The sequence below is a fragment of the Tamandua tetradactyla genome, chromosome 6 (assembly GCF_023851605.1).
Source record: "Tamandua tetradactyla isolate mTamTet1 chromosome 6, mTamTet1.pri, whole genome shotgun sequence".
Lineage (NCBI taxonomy): Eukaryota > Metazoa > Chordata > Mammalia > Pilosa > Myrmecophagidae > Tamandua > Tamandua tetradactyla.
Window position 1 is genome coordinate 135,574,721 of NC_135332.1, and position 15,099 is coordinate 135,589,819.

A 15,099-nucleotide genomic window follows, 5' to 3' on the forward strand; every position below is an offset into this window, starting at 1 on the left:
AAGACAAGTAAGGACAAATGTGATATCACTTAAAAGAGATGACTGGAAATTGGAAACTTGCAGAGATAGAAAGCCGATTACAAGTTACCAAGAGATGGAGGGAATGGAGAAGGGCAAGCTTTGAAAATTTTTTAAAAAGTTAAAAAAAAAAAAAAAAAAAAGGAGGCAGGCTATGAGTGATGCATCAGAGGATCATCTTCTGTGGAAACCCAGTATTTCAACTATAAATATGGAGCTTCTCTGTGTAAAACAGGGAATGGACGGGAGAGTCCTTGAGGTCGCTCATTCCTCCTTCCCTTGAAGAGGGTCTTTGAAACTGTTCAAGCTACTAAGTCTATGGAACCCATTTGAAGACCCCTGGTCCTGCCTGTACCAAGAGCCTCTGTTAGTTCTTCACCAGGGTTACTGGTTTGGAGATATTATGTACTCCAGACAAGGCCATGCTCTTTTTCTTTTTTTTTTTTTCTTAAAAACATATGGAATGTTTCACAAATTTGCATGTCATCCTTGCGCAGGGGCCATGCTAATCTTCTTTGTATCAAGGCCATGTTCTTTTAATTGATTCTTGTGGGTATGGAATGATTGTGGGTGGGATCTTTTGATTAGGTTGTTTCAATTGAGGGGTGACTCACCCAATTTAGGATGGGTCTTAATCCTTTACTGAGATCCTTTATGAGGATAAAAGAGGCTCAGAGAGAGAAAACCACCAAGAGATGTTTGGAGAGAGCTCAGAGATGAAAAGGACCAGCAGATGCTGGCCATGTACCTTCCAATGTGACAGAGGAACCCTGGGTGCCAGCAGCTTTCTTTGAAGAAGGTATCTTCCTCTTGATCCCCTAATTTGGACATTTTCATGGGCTTAAAATTGTAGATTTTTAAACTAATAAATCCCCATTGTAAAAGCCAACCCACTTCTGGTATATTGCATTCTGGCAGCATTAGCAAACTGAAACACCACGCTACCTTCTACTGAGCTGACAGGTAGCTCCCTTAGAATCAATCTGATTTTGCTGTAAGATTAGGTTCTGAATTTACAGGGTGAAGCTGAAATTCCTTAACTACTACCTAAGTCATTTGTCGTTGACCTTACGTTCCAGGTTAGCCCCTCTGCCAGTCGTGGCACATCTAATGTTCAAGGAGCCTTGGGACTTCCTTCAATGGACCAGTCCCTTTATCCATTCCTGATAACATATATGTTCTTTTCTCTCTGCCAGGAGTGTCCTTCTTTACTTGGAAAACTCCATTTCATCCTTAAGAATGCTTAATTGTCAATAAAGAGGGACCGTTTATATTAGAGTGAGATGTTGTGGAAAGGAAATGGATTTTGGAGTTGAGACAGACTTGTGCTTAAATTCTGAAATGCTCTACTTAAGAGATGTAGGATGCTGGGTGAACTCATTCCTTTTTCTTATTCTCAGTTTCTCATCTAAAAAAGATGTATTCCTAGGAGAATTAAGGTAGGAGAGTAAGGGTTATAAGGCAGAGTTCCCATATAAAAATATTGTACCTAAAACTATAACAGTTAATCAGAGTTTAATTGCTAATATTTATCATTGAATATTTCCACACGTGTAATCATTGTAACCAATGAGCCCCTTTTGATATCTCTGTGCTCAGGAGGAGGAATGAGATTTCTGGGCAATCATGTTCTTCAGGATGATGAGAGACCAGGGAGGGAATTTCATTGACAGATTACTACATGAGCAGAAAATAAATGCTTAAGCCTATTACTTCTGGAAGGTCATTTTGATCACTTAAAATAAAAAAAAAAACAAAAAGAAAAAAGGAAAAAAAAGGGCTTTTACCGCAGTTGACTTTCTGAGAAGGGGATAAATTGGGTTGAACAATGATAAAAGTTCTAGAACTCTAGTGTCCGATGTGGCAGCCTCCAGTCACATGTGGCTATTTACATTTAAATTATCTGAAATGAAATAAAATGGCACTCATTTCCTCAGTCCTATTGGCCACATTTCAAGTGTTCATTTTGCCACATTTGTTTAGTGTCCACAATGGGCAGCACAGAAAAAACAAACGGTAATCTCTCTTTCTTTTTTATATACTTTTTTTTTCTTAAATCAGGGAAGTTGTCGGTTTACAGAAAAATCATGCATAAAATATAGAGTTTCGATATACCACCCTTTATTAACACCTTGTACCAGTGTGGAAATTTGCCACAATTCTTGAAAGAACATTTTTATAATTGTGCTATTAGGTATGGTCCATCATTTGCAATAGGGTTCAGAGTTAATGTTGCACAGGCCTACGTTTGTTTTAAAATTTTTATTCTAGTGATGTATACATAACTTAAAATTTCCCCTTTTAATCATATTTACATTTATTAGTAGTTTAAGACAATTTTCAGTTCATTCTGTGGCTTTGGTTAATCACCTCAGTCCTGAAATTGTTGAGTTCTGTGTTTTGCCCATATTTTTGTGGGTTTACAGGGGCAGTAAGCTCACCGAGGTTCTCACGCCACCATTCTAGAAGTTGCTCTGGACACTAATTCCTGATACGGATTTGATTAAATCAGTGTACCCTAGGCTTGGTTCTTTGGAGAATTTGATAAAGAGGTACACACCCACCCCCTAGCAAATTCTACATGGATGCAGAAAGTGTTGCATACTTTATCTGTGGCTCACTGAATTTTTAGCATCAATCCATGAACGCTAGGTTAAGAACTTCAGGTGAGACTCATGAAGGAGATGAAGACAATGTCTTCAGTTCATGTAGCCAGGAGATGTATATAACACTAGAAATAGTAATATCTTCTGCACAGAGCTGAGAGAATTTTAAAGGATTTTCTCAATCTAGAAGATTTCCTCTTTCAATGAAAATTCATGGTGACATCTCACAGCCCCTGAGCTGCAGGGAGAACCAGCCTTTTCAGGGAGAATTAGAGTATGAGTTGGAGAGAAGGGGCACGAATCTTCTCACATAGGAAAGGAAAGGGTGGAATAATGGCTATTAAATGGAGAATTATGACCACAAGCATGTGGGACTCATGTGTGTATGCTGTTATAGGAAAAAAAGTGGGAGAATTTCTACCTAAGAAGTTTGTCACACAGTGCACATTTTTGGGTAGCATACCTAAGATATACACACCCTCATAGGCACAGAAGAAAGAGGAACCTGCTATGATTCCTTTTCCCGACATTTTCTTGTTTGACAAGGTTTTTGTTGAGTTTGGGAAAACCCTTGCTTGAAATCAGTACAGCAACTGCGAGACTTATATGAAATGCCAATTCCATGAAGTCACTAACTCTGTCCAGGCTCACCCTGATTAGATTTCCTTTGAGGGCTGCGTGCTTGAGTCATGTAAAAGTACAGTGGTCCCAAACACACACTCTCTCACTTCAATCCTTAATAACTTCCTTTGAATGAGTATGCTTCAAAGAACTTGGATTGGTTGGGCAAAACAAGAAGTTACCCAAGTCATTAAGATTGCAACAGATGTACTTCATTTGTAGGTAGTTTGAATTTTCAAAACTCTTTCCCTTATGCAGGGATCAGCTTCCCAAGTTTTCCCAAGAGCCCTTCGAAGTGAGTAGGTTTCTAAAACTCACCCTCCACATCTCCACCCTCCTCCAGGAAAGAACCAATCTCTCTTTCTCTATGCACACTTTTGAGGGCATCCCAGCAATTCCTTCTTCTGAGCACCATTGTATAAGAAAGACCCATGTGAGAAGGGGTTCACTGACTTATTACAATGTTCAGGGAGGACCGGGAAGGGGTGCAGGCACAGAGAAGTGAGGTTCCATATTGCATTCATTCTTCCATTTTGATTTTGCTTTATTTATAACACTTTGTAAGCCCAGAGGATCATTTAATTTTGAGAATATTAAGGGTAACTTCTCACTGAATCAATGGAGGGAACCAGGGTTCCCTGGCTCAATCATAAGTGGTATCAAACTGATTGTGCTATGAATTAAAGAATGAATTAAACTGATTACAATATGAATTAAGTAATAATTCTTAGGGGCTTCTGTGGGTTAAATAACAAGAAAAAAAAAGATGCATTTCCAATATAATGAAAGCAAGGGTAAGCTTGATTCACTGTTATCTTCAAAGACCAGTGACAATGGTTACGATGGGGATTGCCAGCATGGCATTGGTCACAATGCAGTTTGAATTAGTATGAAGTGTCCCATGCCCCATCAGCACATTGCTGTCAAATGGAGAAAAGGACACCTTCCCCACTGGTGTTAGTTTCTGATGATTGTGTTTTGGGCAAAGGGTACATGTGGTATGAACAAAATTAAGCATCAGATATTAATTTAAGACCAATAACGACAAGTGTAAATTCAAATGATTATTTCCCCTTTGAAGTAGCCAAATGGGTAGACAGATTCTTGTTCCAATAATGCTGCCCTTGTTTCAATTTTCAGAAATTTCTTTGTAAATTGATTTAAGAGACAGGATAAATTATTTGGACATCTTCAAATCATAGCAAACTTCATTCATTGAAGTGGTAATGTGCTGTAGTAGAGAAAGTAGCTAGACTTTGTTGGCCAAAATCTGGGTTTTAAGTTTACTGGCTGAGTGACAATGCTAAGACCTGGCTGCTACCTCCTGGTAGACGAAAACTGGAGAATCTTCTCATGTAGCCATAGAGTCATGATCTATGGTTTCAGCCATAAATTTTCACTGTTGAAATGGCAGGAGCCTAGTCATCTCAGTCTTATTTTCTTCCTCTTCTGTCCACTGTTCTGCAGTGGCCAGTGCACATGTGTGTTAGTTTTTAAGCCGCCTGAATGTGATATACCAGAACTGGAACGGCTTTTATAAAGAGATTTAGGGTGGGCCACGGTGGCTCAGTGGCAGAGTTCTCGTTTGCCATGCCAGAGGACCCAGTTTCACCTCTTGGTGCCTTTTCATTTGAAAAAAAAAATGGATTTAATAAGTTGCAAGTTTGTAGTTCTAAGCCTATAAAAATGTCCAGGCTAAGGTACCCAGGGAAAAATACCTTAATTCAAGGAAATCTATAACACCTCTGTCATCTGGGTAGTCACATGACTGCCATCAGTTGGTCCTTTACCCCCTCGGCTCTGTTGCTTTCAGCCTCTATTCCCATGGGGGTTCCTCACTTTGCTTCTCTGGGGCTGGCTTTCATCTCTTGGCTTCCCTTGGCTCTCTCCAGGTTCTGGTTTGCTTAGCATCTCATGGAGACACCTTCTGGGCTCCAAGCATCTCCAAACATCTATGTCTCTGCTCTCCACATGTTGGCGTCTGTGTCAGCTCTGCTCTGAAGTTTCTGTTGGCTCTGTCATGCCTGTTATTTCCGTTAGCTCCCTCTCTGTCAGCTGTGAGGCTTCTGTCATTTCTGATTCTCTCCAAAATGTTTTCCCTTTTAAAGGATTCCAGTTAACCTACTTGGAATGGGTTGAGTCACATTTGAGATGGAGATCTAATCAAACATCACACCCACAGTTGGGGGTGTTACATCTCTGTGGAGATAACCTAATCAAAAGATTCCAATTTATACTACTGAATCAGGATTAAAAGAAACAGTTGCTCCCACGAGATTGAATCGGGATTAAAACATGGCTTTTCTAGGGTACCTGATACTTGCAAACTGGCGATCCAGCATGAAGAAAATTGTTTGACTGACCTAAGAGCCTTTCAGAGGTGCTGCCCATGAGGGTTTTCCTGAGCCCAAGAGCAGAAGTGGAAGTCTCTCTTCCTCAGTGGCTCTCATTCTCATACACCTTTCACCACTACAATGTCTATTCTTAGTTAAAGTGCTCTCTTTATGTATGTGCATGGCCATTATCTCCACAGCTTAGAGGACACCCCACTCCCAAGAACACCCCTCCATTGCGATCTTTGAACCTCTGCTCGAGAACAGAGGAAGCCTTCCCCCCATCTGCCCCATGGCCCACCTCCATCTGCACGTGGTTTAGAATGTGGTGTGGGGGGCCAGGAGCAATCAGTCAGGCCCAAGCAGGGAAAGTCCCCACAACATTGGGGCGGAATCTCCTCAAGAGTTAAACAATAACTAATGTTAAGAAACTGAGAAAGTGGGATGTGTTTCGGCAACAGCTAATGGCATTTTTCTGCTTCTATGATACACTTGCTTGCTAGCAACTGCAAAACCACAACATAATTTTAGCCTTTATACACACGCCTTGAAAACCTCTAAGTGCTGCTCTCTGAATCTTCCTTCTTGGAAGTTTCTGAGGCAGTCACCGGCCGGCTAATAAAGGCTCCAAGTCGGCTTGCAGTTTTGAATTATGTGATCTCTCTTTCAGGGCACCCCACCACAGTGGGTCTGGACAGAGGGCCGGGTGTGAATTCTGTCTCTGTCGTGTGAGATCGAGCAATTTGCTTAACCACTCCGAGTCTCGGAATCCTCAGCTGTAAAATGGGGATAATAACAGTACCTACCTCTTAGGATTAGAATGAGGATTATATGAGTTAATAGAGCAATGCTTGGTTCTGCTGAATGGGTTCTTCTAATTATATAACAGTAACAATCAACTTCCATTCTCCCATTTTCCCCCTTCTCTTCTATGCTCTCTTGTTTTGGTCTTTTTCTCCTGTAGAGGAGAGCAATCTCCTAAAACATGAATCAGATCAGGCCATACCTCTGCTTACTGTCTTCATTTAGAAATCTTTATGTGTCCAGCCTCTTCAGTCTCTGTGACCTTATGTCATACTTCTCGCCCCTGTGTTCCAAGCTCACTCCTGGCTGAGGCCACTTGTGCATCTCTGCTTAGGATCTTCTCCCCACGTGTCACTTCTTGTCACTACATCTAAGAGGCTTTCACGGTCAACTAATTCAAAATTTGCACAATTTCATGTAAGCTTACTAAAATTCTCCTCATTACATGTATCATCCTCAATGCTTTCCTTTTGTTAATTAATTTTCATTATTTACCTCCTCTTACTTGAATATGAGTACCATTAGAATAATAACTTTTGTATCTTGTTTATCACTGTATCCCCATAACCTTAGAACAGGGCCTGGCACATAGGAGGTATTCGATAAATGTTTGCTGGTGGGTTAATATAAATATTAACATTATTTTCTGTCCCAATTAGATGAACATTCCTTTTGAAGGAAACTTCATCTTTTTATACGGAGAGAACATCTACCTACCTTGCACTATTATGTGGATTAAATATAAAAATATGTAATGCATTTAACTCAGAGGTTGCTTTTTGTTGATAGCTCTGTGGGCAGAAAATAATAGTGGGGAGGGGCTAGGGAGATGGGCATTAAAGGGCATACACCAAGATGGTCCATATTCAAGACATTTTTCTGAAGTCTCATTGTTTCATCTTTTTAAACACTCACATTATTGTATTCTATTCCATAAGACATAATTTCTCCAAAAAATGCACACAATTTCTCCAAAGAAATTCAAATAAAAATTACCTTCTAGAATGATGAACTATGCTGGTAATAGTACAGAATAAATGTTTAATTAGTTTACTTGATTTTCTTCTATTGTCTTTCTTATCCAAAAAACGTGACTACATATGTATATGATGGGAAAAGCCTGGAATAAACTGGCAGTTTTGGTCACTTCTGGCCAGGGGATGGAATGAGGCTAAAAGGGGGTACTTTGAATTTGTGTTCTACTTACTCCTATGTAGTTTGAATATATATTTTTAAAATATATTTTATAGTATTTTAAACACATTTTAGCATATAGCATTAAAAAAACACACATAAGATTAAAACCAATAGCAAAAACTAATGTGAGGTAATAAAAGAATGTGAAATCCATATTTTTCATTAAAAAGAGAATATTTGAAATTTAAGACTACTGCCACATTAGTAGAGCAAACATGACAGTATTTTGAATTGGAGCTAATTTCATCTCTTTGTTTCTAGGATACATGTTGTGATATTTTTAAAAAGTAAACATTTTGCTTTCCATTGTAGCTGTAATTTACTTGGAAAAAAGTCTAAAAATATAGCTGGGTAGCAAGTTATTCAGAGCATATTTTGGTGAATAACGGGAATGATTAATTTCAGTAATGTCATTTTGGTTGTGATTATTAGAAAATAAAGTGGCATTAAAGGGAATTTTAATGGGGAAATTCTCAAAATGTTAGCATTCTAGAATCGAAAGGAAAATAGTCAGTTCCAAATAAAGTTTTGGTAATGTTCATACAAATAGTTATCTATTATTAGTTATCTATAATAAATGTATTCTGTATAGTTCTGTATTTTCATTTGGACAAAATCATGAAAATGAGAAATGAAAATATGATAGTGGGATATGTGAATATTATTTTCTTATTAGTTATATTTAGTGTTGTAATATTTTAGCATTTAAAAAAATACCCAAGAAATATATGAAAAATTCAAAGATTACCTAATTGCTGCTTTAGTTCTGTAATCAAATTATTCTATGAACTAAAATGAACACATAGTACATGAGGACAAAAATATATACCCAAATTACTTGCTATATTATTTTGTCTTTATTATATTTCTTTTGTTGTTTGAAATATTTATTTTTCCAAATTTTATTTTTACTTTTTCAAACCAAGGTTTTTTCTTTATGCTACTTCTAATAATTATATGCTTTTTAAAAAAGTGAGATAGGTCATTTACGGGCAGAAGAAAAAATACCAATTTTGGGTTGGATTCCAAACAATCCAATGAACGTATGAGAAAAAATATGCCTGTGTTGTTTTTTCAATCTGAATATAATAATCCATGTGGAAGCCAGAAAGGGACTTATGCACTGAGAAATTGTTTTATTTATAAACTAGATCAGAATTTCTCACAGAATAAGAAATAAAAGGTCCTTGTTAAGCATATCAAATTAAACACAAAACTGAAGTCATGCAATTAGGCATACTCAAAACTTACAAAAGATGTTCAAATCCAATAATAAAAAAATCTGGTTAAAAATTGAACAAAAAAAGTATAATTAATGAGGTTTTAAGTATATAATTTAGTTATTATAAGTATATAATTTACCATCTTATTTACAAATTTCAGAATGGTAATAAAACTATTCTATTATGATTGAAAATTTAAGAAATTACAAAAGTCACAAGATTGTTCATAAGAATAATTGTTAAAAATGTAAAATAATACACTAATTTTTTGCTGTCTAGGAGCAATGAAGTGATTACTTTTTAAATTTAAGATAAAATAACTGGGCGGCCACGGTGGCTCAGCAGGCAAGAACGCTTGCCTGTCATGCCAGAGGACCCCGGTTAGATTCCTGGTGCCTGCCCATGTATTAAAAAAAAAAAAAAAGATAAAATAACTATCATGACTAGCAATAACAGTAGCAGTTTCTTGTGAGGAATCAAAACCTGGGATAAACAATCTTATATTATTTTTAAAGGATTTCTGCATAAGATGACAGAACAGCTGCATTGCAGTTAGCTTTTATAATGAACTTGAATAATAACTATTAAAATAAGTATGTATTACTATAGCTATAAAAAGATAGTTACCCACATTGTCTAGATCGATTTATAAAATCTTATGTCATCAATAGGACAGGCCAAATTAGCCCTCAATTAACAGATGAGGAAAGTACGGTTTAAAGAGTTTACATCACTTACCCATGTCAAACAACTAGCTACTGAGTAAGGAAGCAAGAACTAGAAGCCAGTTTTCTGACCCTTTGTAGATTGTTTCCATTAGACCATCTGCAAAAGTCTGTTACATGCTGTGGGTTATGTTATCTGTTTACTTTTTTGAAGTAAAACTAAGGGACAATTTACATGCAGTAAGATGTCTCTCTTTTAAATTACAGTTCAGTGAACACTGGGAGATGCATGCAGTTGTATAACTATTGAACCAATCAAGATATAGAATGTTCCCATCATCTTAGAAAATTCTAAAGGGCCCTTTGCAGTTAATTCTCTCTCTGCTTTCTGTCCCTATAGCTTTTCTTTATTTAAAGTGTCATATAAATGGGATCATACAGTATATAGTCTTTTGTGTCTGCCTTTAAATAATTAGCATAATTCTTTTGATATTTATCTACATTGCTGAATTTATCAATAGTTCATTCCTTTATGTTGCTAAGTAATACTCTATTATGTGGCTATAGCGCAATTTGTTTATCCATTCTCCAGTTGGTGAATGTTTGGGTTGTTTCTAGTTTTGAGTACATTTTTATGCAAATAAGTAAAATAAAATGGACTTCTGCACTGCGTGTTGCTGGGAGAGGATCCCTTTCTGAGACAAGCTGCTCCAGAAGACAAAAATAATTGACCTATGGGGGGTTTCTGAGAAAACTGAGCACACCCTCAGGGCTGCTGGTAAGCTACACCTAGTGTTAAAACTAGTTTAAGTCCAAAACAGACACCTTCTCAGAATGGACAAGCATACCAGACTAATCAATGTATATCTGCTTCCCACTTTGTAAAAATCTCCTATGTAAAATGGAAACTTAATGTCAGCCAATCAGAACACTTCTTCAGTTGCCTCCGTGTTTGCCCTATGGGAGTGTCCCTGTTCTGCTCCCTAGATGGAGCTCCCTTCTACTTCCTGAATTGAGGCTGATTCATGAATTGTTCAATAAAGCTGTGAAATCTTAAATTGCATGAAAATTTTTCCTTTTCTCAAGATAGGTAGATGTTTTTATTTCTCTTGGATAAACATGTAGGAATTTCTGGGTTATGTGATGTGCACTTCTCTTAAAAAATGTTAAAACATTTTCCAGTGTGGCTATGCCATCTTGTATTCCCACCAGCAGCAATGCATGATCGTATCAATTGCTCCAAATCCTCATTAATACTTTGCATTGTCAGTATATATGATTTTTGCCGTTCTAATGTGTGTAGTTGAATCTCATTGTGGCTTTAATTTGCATTCCCTTGATGAGTAAAGATATTGAAAATATTTTCAAGCTCTTCTTGGTCACTTTTTTCTTTGTTTAATTTTTTATTTCATAATCTTCAACTTAATTCTGCAATCCAGCTAGACTTGGAAAGGTAGGATAATGTAGAACCCAAAGAACTGCAATGACAGCACAACGATAGGATACTGAAGCAGATAAGGGGAGAGGGGACACTCTTCTGAGCTACAGAAGGAATGGTCTAGGGATGAAGCAAGTACAATTTCACAATAGCAATTACTTTAAATTCAAAAGCAACTATTTTTACTTATATGAATGGTTTCTTATGTTAGTAATATCAAGGTTAAACAATGTAAGAAAACAAATAAGCAAAATAACACAACAGCTCCACGAGTACTATATCTGAAATGCTTCAGAAACACAGCACCTTAGGGCTATTTTTATAGAAGTGTTCATTGATAAACTTCAATAACACGCTTCTGGACAAGAAAAACCATTTCTGTACGTAGAATTTTGTGGCCAGTTCTTTTCATTGTTGCTGAAGACAAAAGCCATCTCTATTCCCTCCGAGTATCTGAGAAAAGTTTATGTTGGCATGTAGTGAGCAAGATTATTTCAACAGCAGAAGTGCACCTGCCCATTGAAATGTTTCTTTAAAGCATCATTTGGAAATCTTTGTCTCGGCAAAGACAATTCTCTACTTATATTATCTAATGATGGTCTCTGAGAGGACAACAGAGTTAGTGGACCCAGGCTCTGAACCCAGCCTTTGTAATGGGCAGGGACTGGCTCAAATCTTATTCACAGGGAACTGTCAGTCTTCATTGGGTATTTACTGGAGCTAAGCAGCACAGAAATAACTTCTCTCTTTTGCTGTCACTACTTCACCTTATCTTCAATACTGCATCATTAAGTAGTATCTGGTGGGGGTAGAGACCCAGGTTTAGTAGATAAGTTTTATCTTGTACAAGCTGTCTTATTTTGATTACCTTCCTTGAGATCTTAAGGGGAGAAAAAATGTGAAACAGGCATCACTTCCTATTTTTATTATCATATATTAAAAATAGATTGTTGATTATCATTTTATTTTCATGATCATATGCTAAAAGTGGACTGTTGAGGTGTGGTTATACCCAAAGAACACGGAATTTAAAGAAAGAAGGAACCTATATCTAGGATGCTACTTTTGGAGCCTTCAAATGTTTCTGTATTGAAGTGGTACTGGGAAAGCTAGAACTGTTTTAAATGATGCAGAAAAGACTGCTTAAGTAATTGGATACCTTGTCCGTGGCTGTCAGGAAGAAGGTCGTAGAATACCACAACTCAGGGGCCCTTTATCTGCATTCAGTGATAAATGCCAGGCGCAGTTCACTCAGTCACCTCGCCTCCCTAATGATATGCTGAGGCATTAAAATGGATTCCTTCTTTGTCAACAGTACATCATGTATAGCTAAAATGAGTGGCAGTTTTAAACTCTAATTTGGTTCTTAAATTTTTCTATCCTTTTTGAGCAAGTTGGAATATGAACTTGGTTTGCAATATCAGCTGTGACTACACATTTTGAAAATTAGGTAAGTGTAACCAAAAAAGCAAGAGTGGCCAGAAACCTTGGGTTAGAATGCTTGCTACTAGCCACTGTGTTACTAGTTAATTAGTAACCCTCAGGCTCATTTTTCTCAACTAGAAATTGGTGATGACAATACCTCTCTCCCGGTGTTGTGATGATTGCATAGAAAAATCATGATGTTATGATCGCATAGATATGACCCATTAGTAAACCCTCAAAAATGTATGTTATCTGACACTAGATAGCAATGCCTTTAAAAAAAAAAACCTTAAAAATGATTGTGTGTTGTTTAGCCTGATATGAGTTGAAAAATTCCCAAATAAATTGTAAATAGGTAACAAAAATTCTTGGCAAGAATGTGGAGCAGTAGGAACACATATGTACTACCGCTAAGAGTGAAAATTGGCTCGACCACTTTGGAACTATTTTGGCATTACCTAAAATATGTAAAGGGACACATCCTCTAGTCCAGTAGTTTTCATCCTAGGTACGCTTCCTCAGTTAGAGACATCTTTGTCATATATTACCTGGAGACATAATTGAGGCAATGTTTTTAGCAGCATTGTTTGTAATAGAAAGAAAACTAGAAATAATCCATATATAGATAGAATGGGTAAATAATTGAACGGATAATTAATAAAGACGAACTCCAGCAGTCTAAACCAACAGGAAAGAATCTCATACACGCTATTGTGCAAAAAGTTAGAAGTATTTACATTGTGTGATTCCATTTTATACATAGTACAAAACAGCATATTATAGATTATATATCTGCATCTGTCTCTCTCTGATCTTTGATAAACATCATGATGGAAACCAAAGGAATGATTAGCATAAACTTTAGAATCATGCTTTTTATTGGGAGGGAAAGTTATGCATATAGGGGAGAGGCACAAAAGAAACTTCTAAAGGGCTAAAAAGTAGATTAATACATCTGCTTTTTAAGATGTATTAATTTTCTAGGGTGGCTGTAACAAATGACCACAAACAGTGTGGCTTAGGAAGACAAGAATTTAGTCTCTCACAATTCTGGGGGCCAGAAGTCCAAAATCGAGGTGTCAACAGGGTTGCCTCCTTCTGGGCAGCCTAAAGGAGTATCTGTTCTGTGTCTTTCTTTAGCTTCTGCGGCTGCTGGCAATTACTGATCCTCCTTGGTTTCAGATGCATCACTCTAATCTCTGCTTCTATCGTCACATGTCCTTTCCCCCCCGTGTCCATGTCTCTGGTTTCCTTCCCCTTCTCTTATAAAGATAACAGTCATGGGATTTAGGGACCTCATTGATCCTATCTCAAATCATCAAGAATAGGTGTTTTCCTTTTTTTTTTTTGTATGCTATATGGTGGGGTCACATTTTACTATTTTTCCATGTGCGTATCCTGTTATTGCAACATCACCTGTGGAATTTGTTGTTTGTTTGTTTGCTGTTTGTTTTGCTTGTTTGATTATTTTTTGGGGGGAAAGTGCATGGCCGGGTCTCCCACATGACAGGCAAGAATTCTACCACTGAACCACACTTGCAGTCTCTAAGAATGGGTGTTTTATGGAAACGCCATGGATCATCCTCTTTCCAGACAAGGTCACATTCACAGGCTTTAGGTGGACATATCTTTTTTGGTACAAATTTTATTAGTAGTAGTTGGCTGTATGTAAACATTTTATATATATATATATATACACACGCATACATTTTCCTTTTTATTACTCAGAAATTTTCAATAAAAATAAATGTACTTAAAACAGTATAAAAAGAAAAAAAATCTAATATTAATTTTAAGATAAGTTTGTCTCCCCATCTTGGTCAAATGGATAGCATTTTCTCAGTAAAATAACATCTTCCTAACAAGTGTTTGGTAGAATAGTTATATAAATTAATATAAACAAATATAAATCATATTCAATTCTTAACAGAGCCTAATTTAATACATATTGGAGCAAAGAGTTTTCTATACCTATATTCTTATTAGAAATATTAAACCAGATTTTATGTTTGAGATTGCTTCTAATTTTAATGATTAAAGTTCTGAATTCAAAGAATAAAGACTGAAGTAAAAATTCCAAGATGATTTATGAGTAGTCTTTCTGATATTGTTGGGCAATTCACAAAAGAGAAAACAGAAAGGATAAGTATTTATCTGAAAGTAAAAGGCTCACCCTTATTGACAGTCCAAGAAATGCAAGTTTTGTCTTTTGGCCACCATGCTGATAACTAATTTTTTAAATATTAATTACCATGTTGGAGAGGATGTGAGAATATAGACATCCTTTTACATTGCTGGTAGGAGTGTGATTTGTCACGATCTTTCCAGAATGAAATTTAGCAGTATGAATCAAGAACCTTAAAAGCCTTTATTTATACCCTTTGTCCTAGTAATCCCATTTAAAGGAACTTATACTGGGGAGCTAATTATATATACATATAGATTTATATACAAAATATAAAAATTATCCTGCATCATTAAAAGTAAAATAAAATTATAAATCAGATTTTCCAAATAAATTAACTATCACTTCGGGTTCCAGTTATCTATTGCTATGTAACAAACTACTCCCAACTTGATGGTTTTAATAAGAATTAATTTTTATTATTATTATTTTAATATTGTATCTCTTGTGTCCTCATGTCAGCAGCACAGTAGGGATGGCCAGTCTTTGCTCCACAATGTCTGGGTTCCTCAGGTGGATTGACTCAAAGGCCAGGAGCTGGGTGGCACAGCTGGGAGTTGGCTGGGAATCCCTCTTTTTCTATA

The 15,099-nt window shown here is 36.7% G+C and overlaps 1 non-coding gene across 1 annotated transcript; it reads right to left on the reverse strand.

The window, feature by feature from the left end:
* Positions 1 to 470: 470 nt before the first annotated feature.
* Positions 471 to 582, reverse strand: LOC143689232 (U6 spliceosomal RNA). Its single transcript, XR_013178689.1, has one exon. It is a non-coding gene; the product is annotated as a U6 spliceosomal RNA (small nuclear RNA).
* Positions 583 to 15,099: the final 14,517 nt, after the last annotated feature.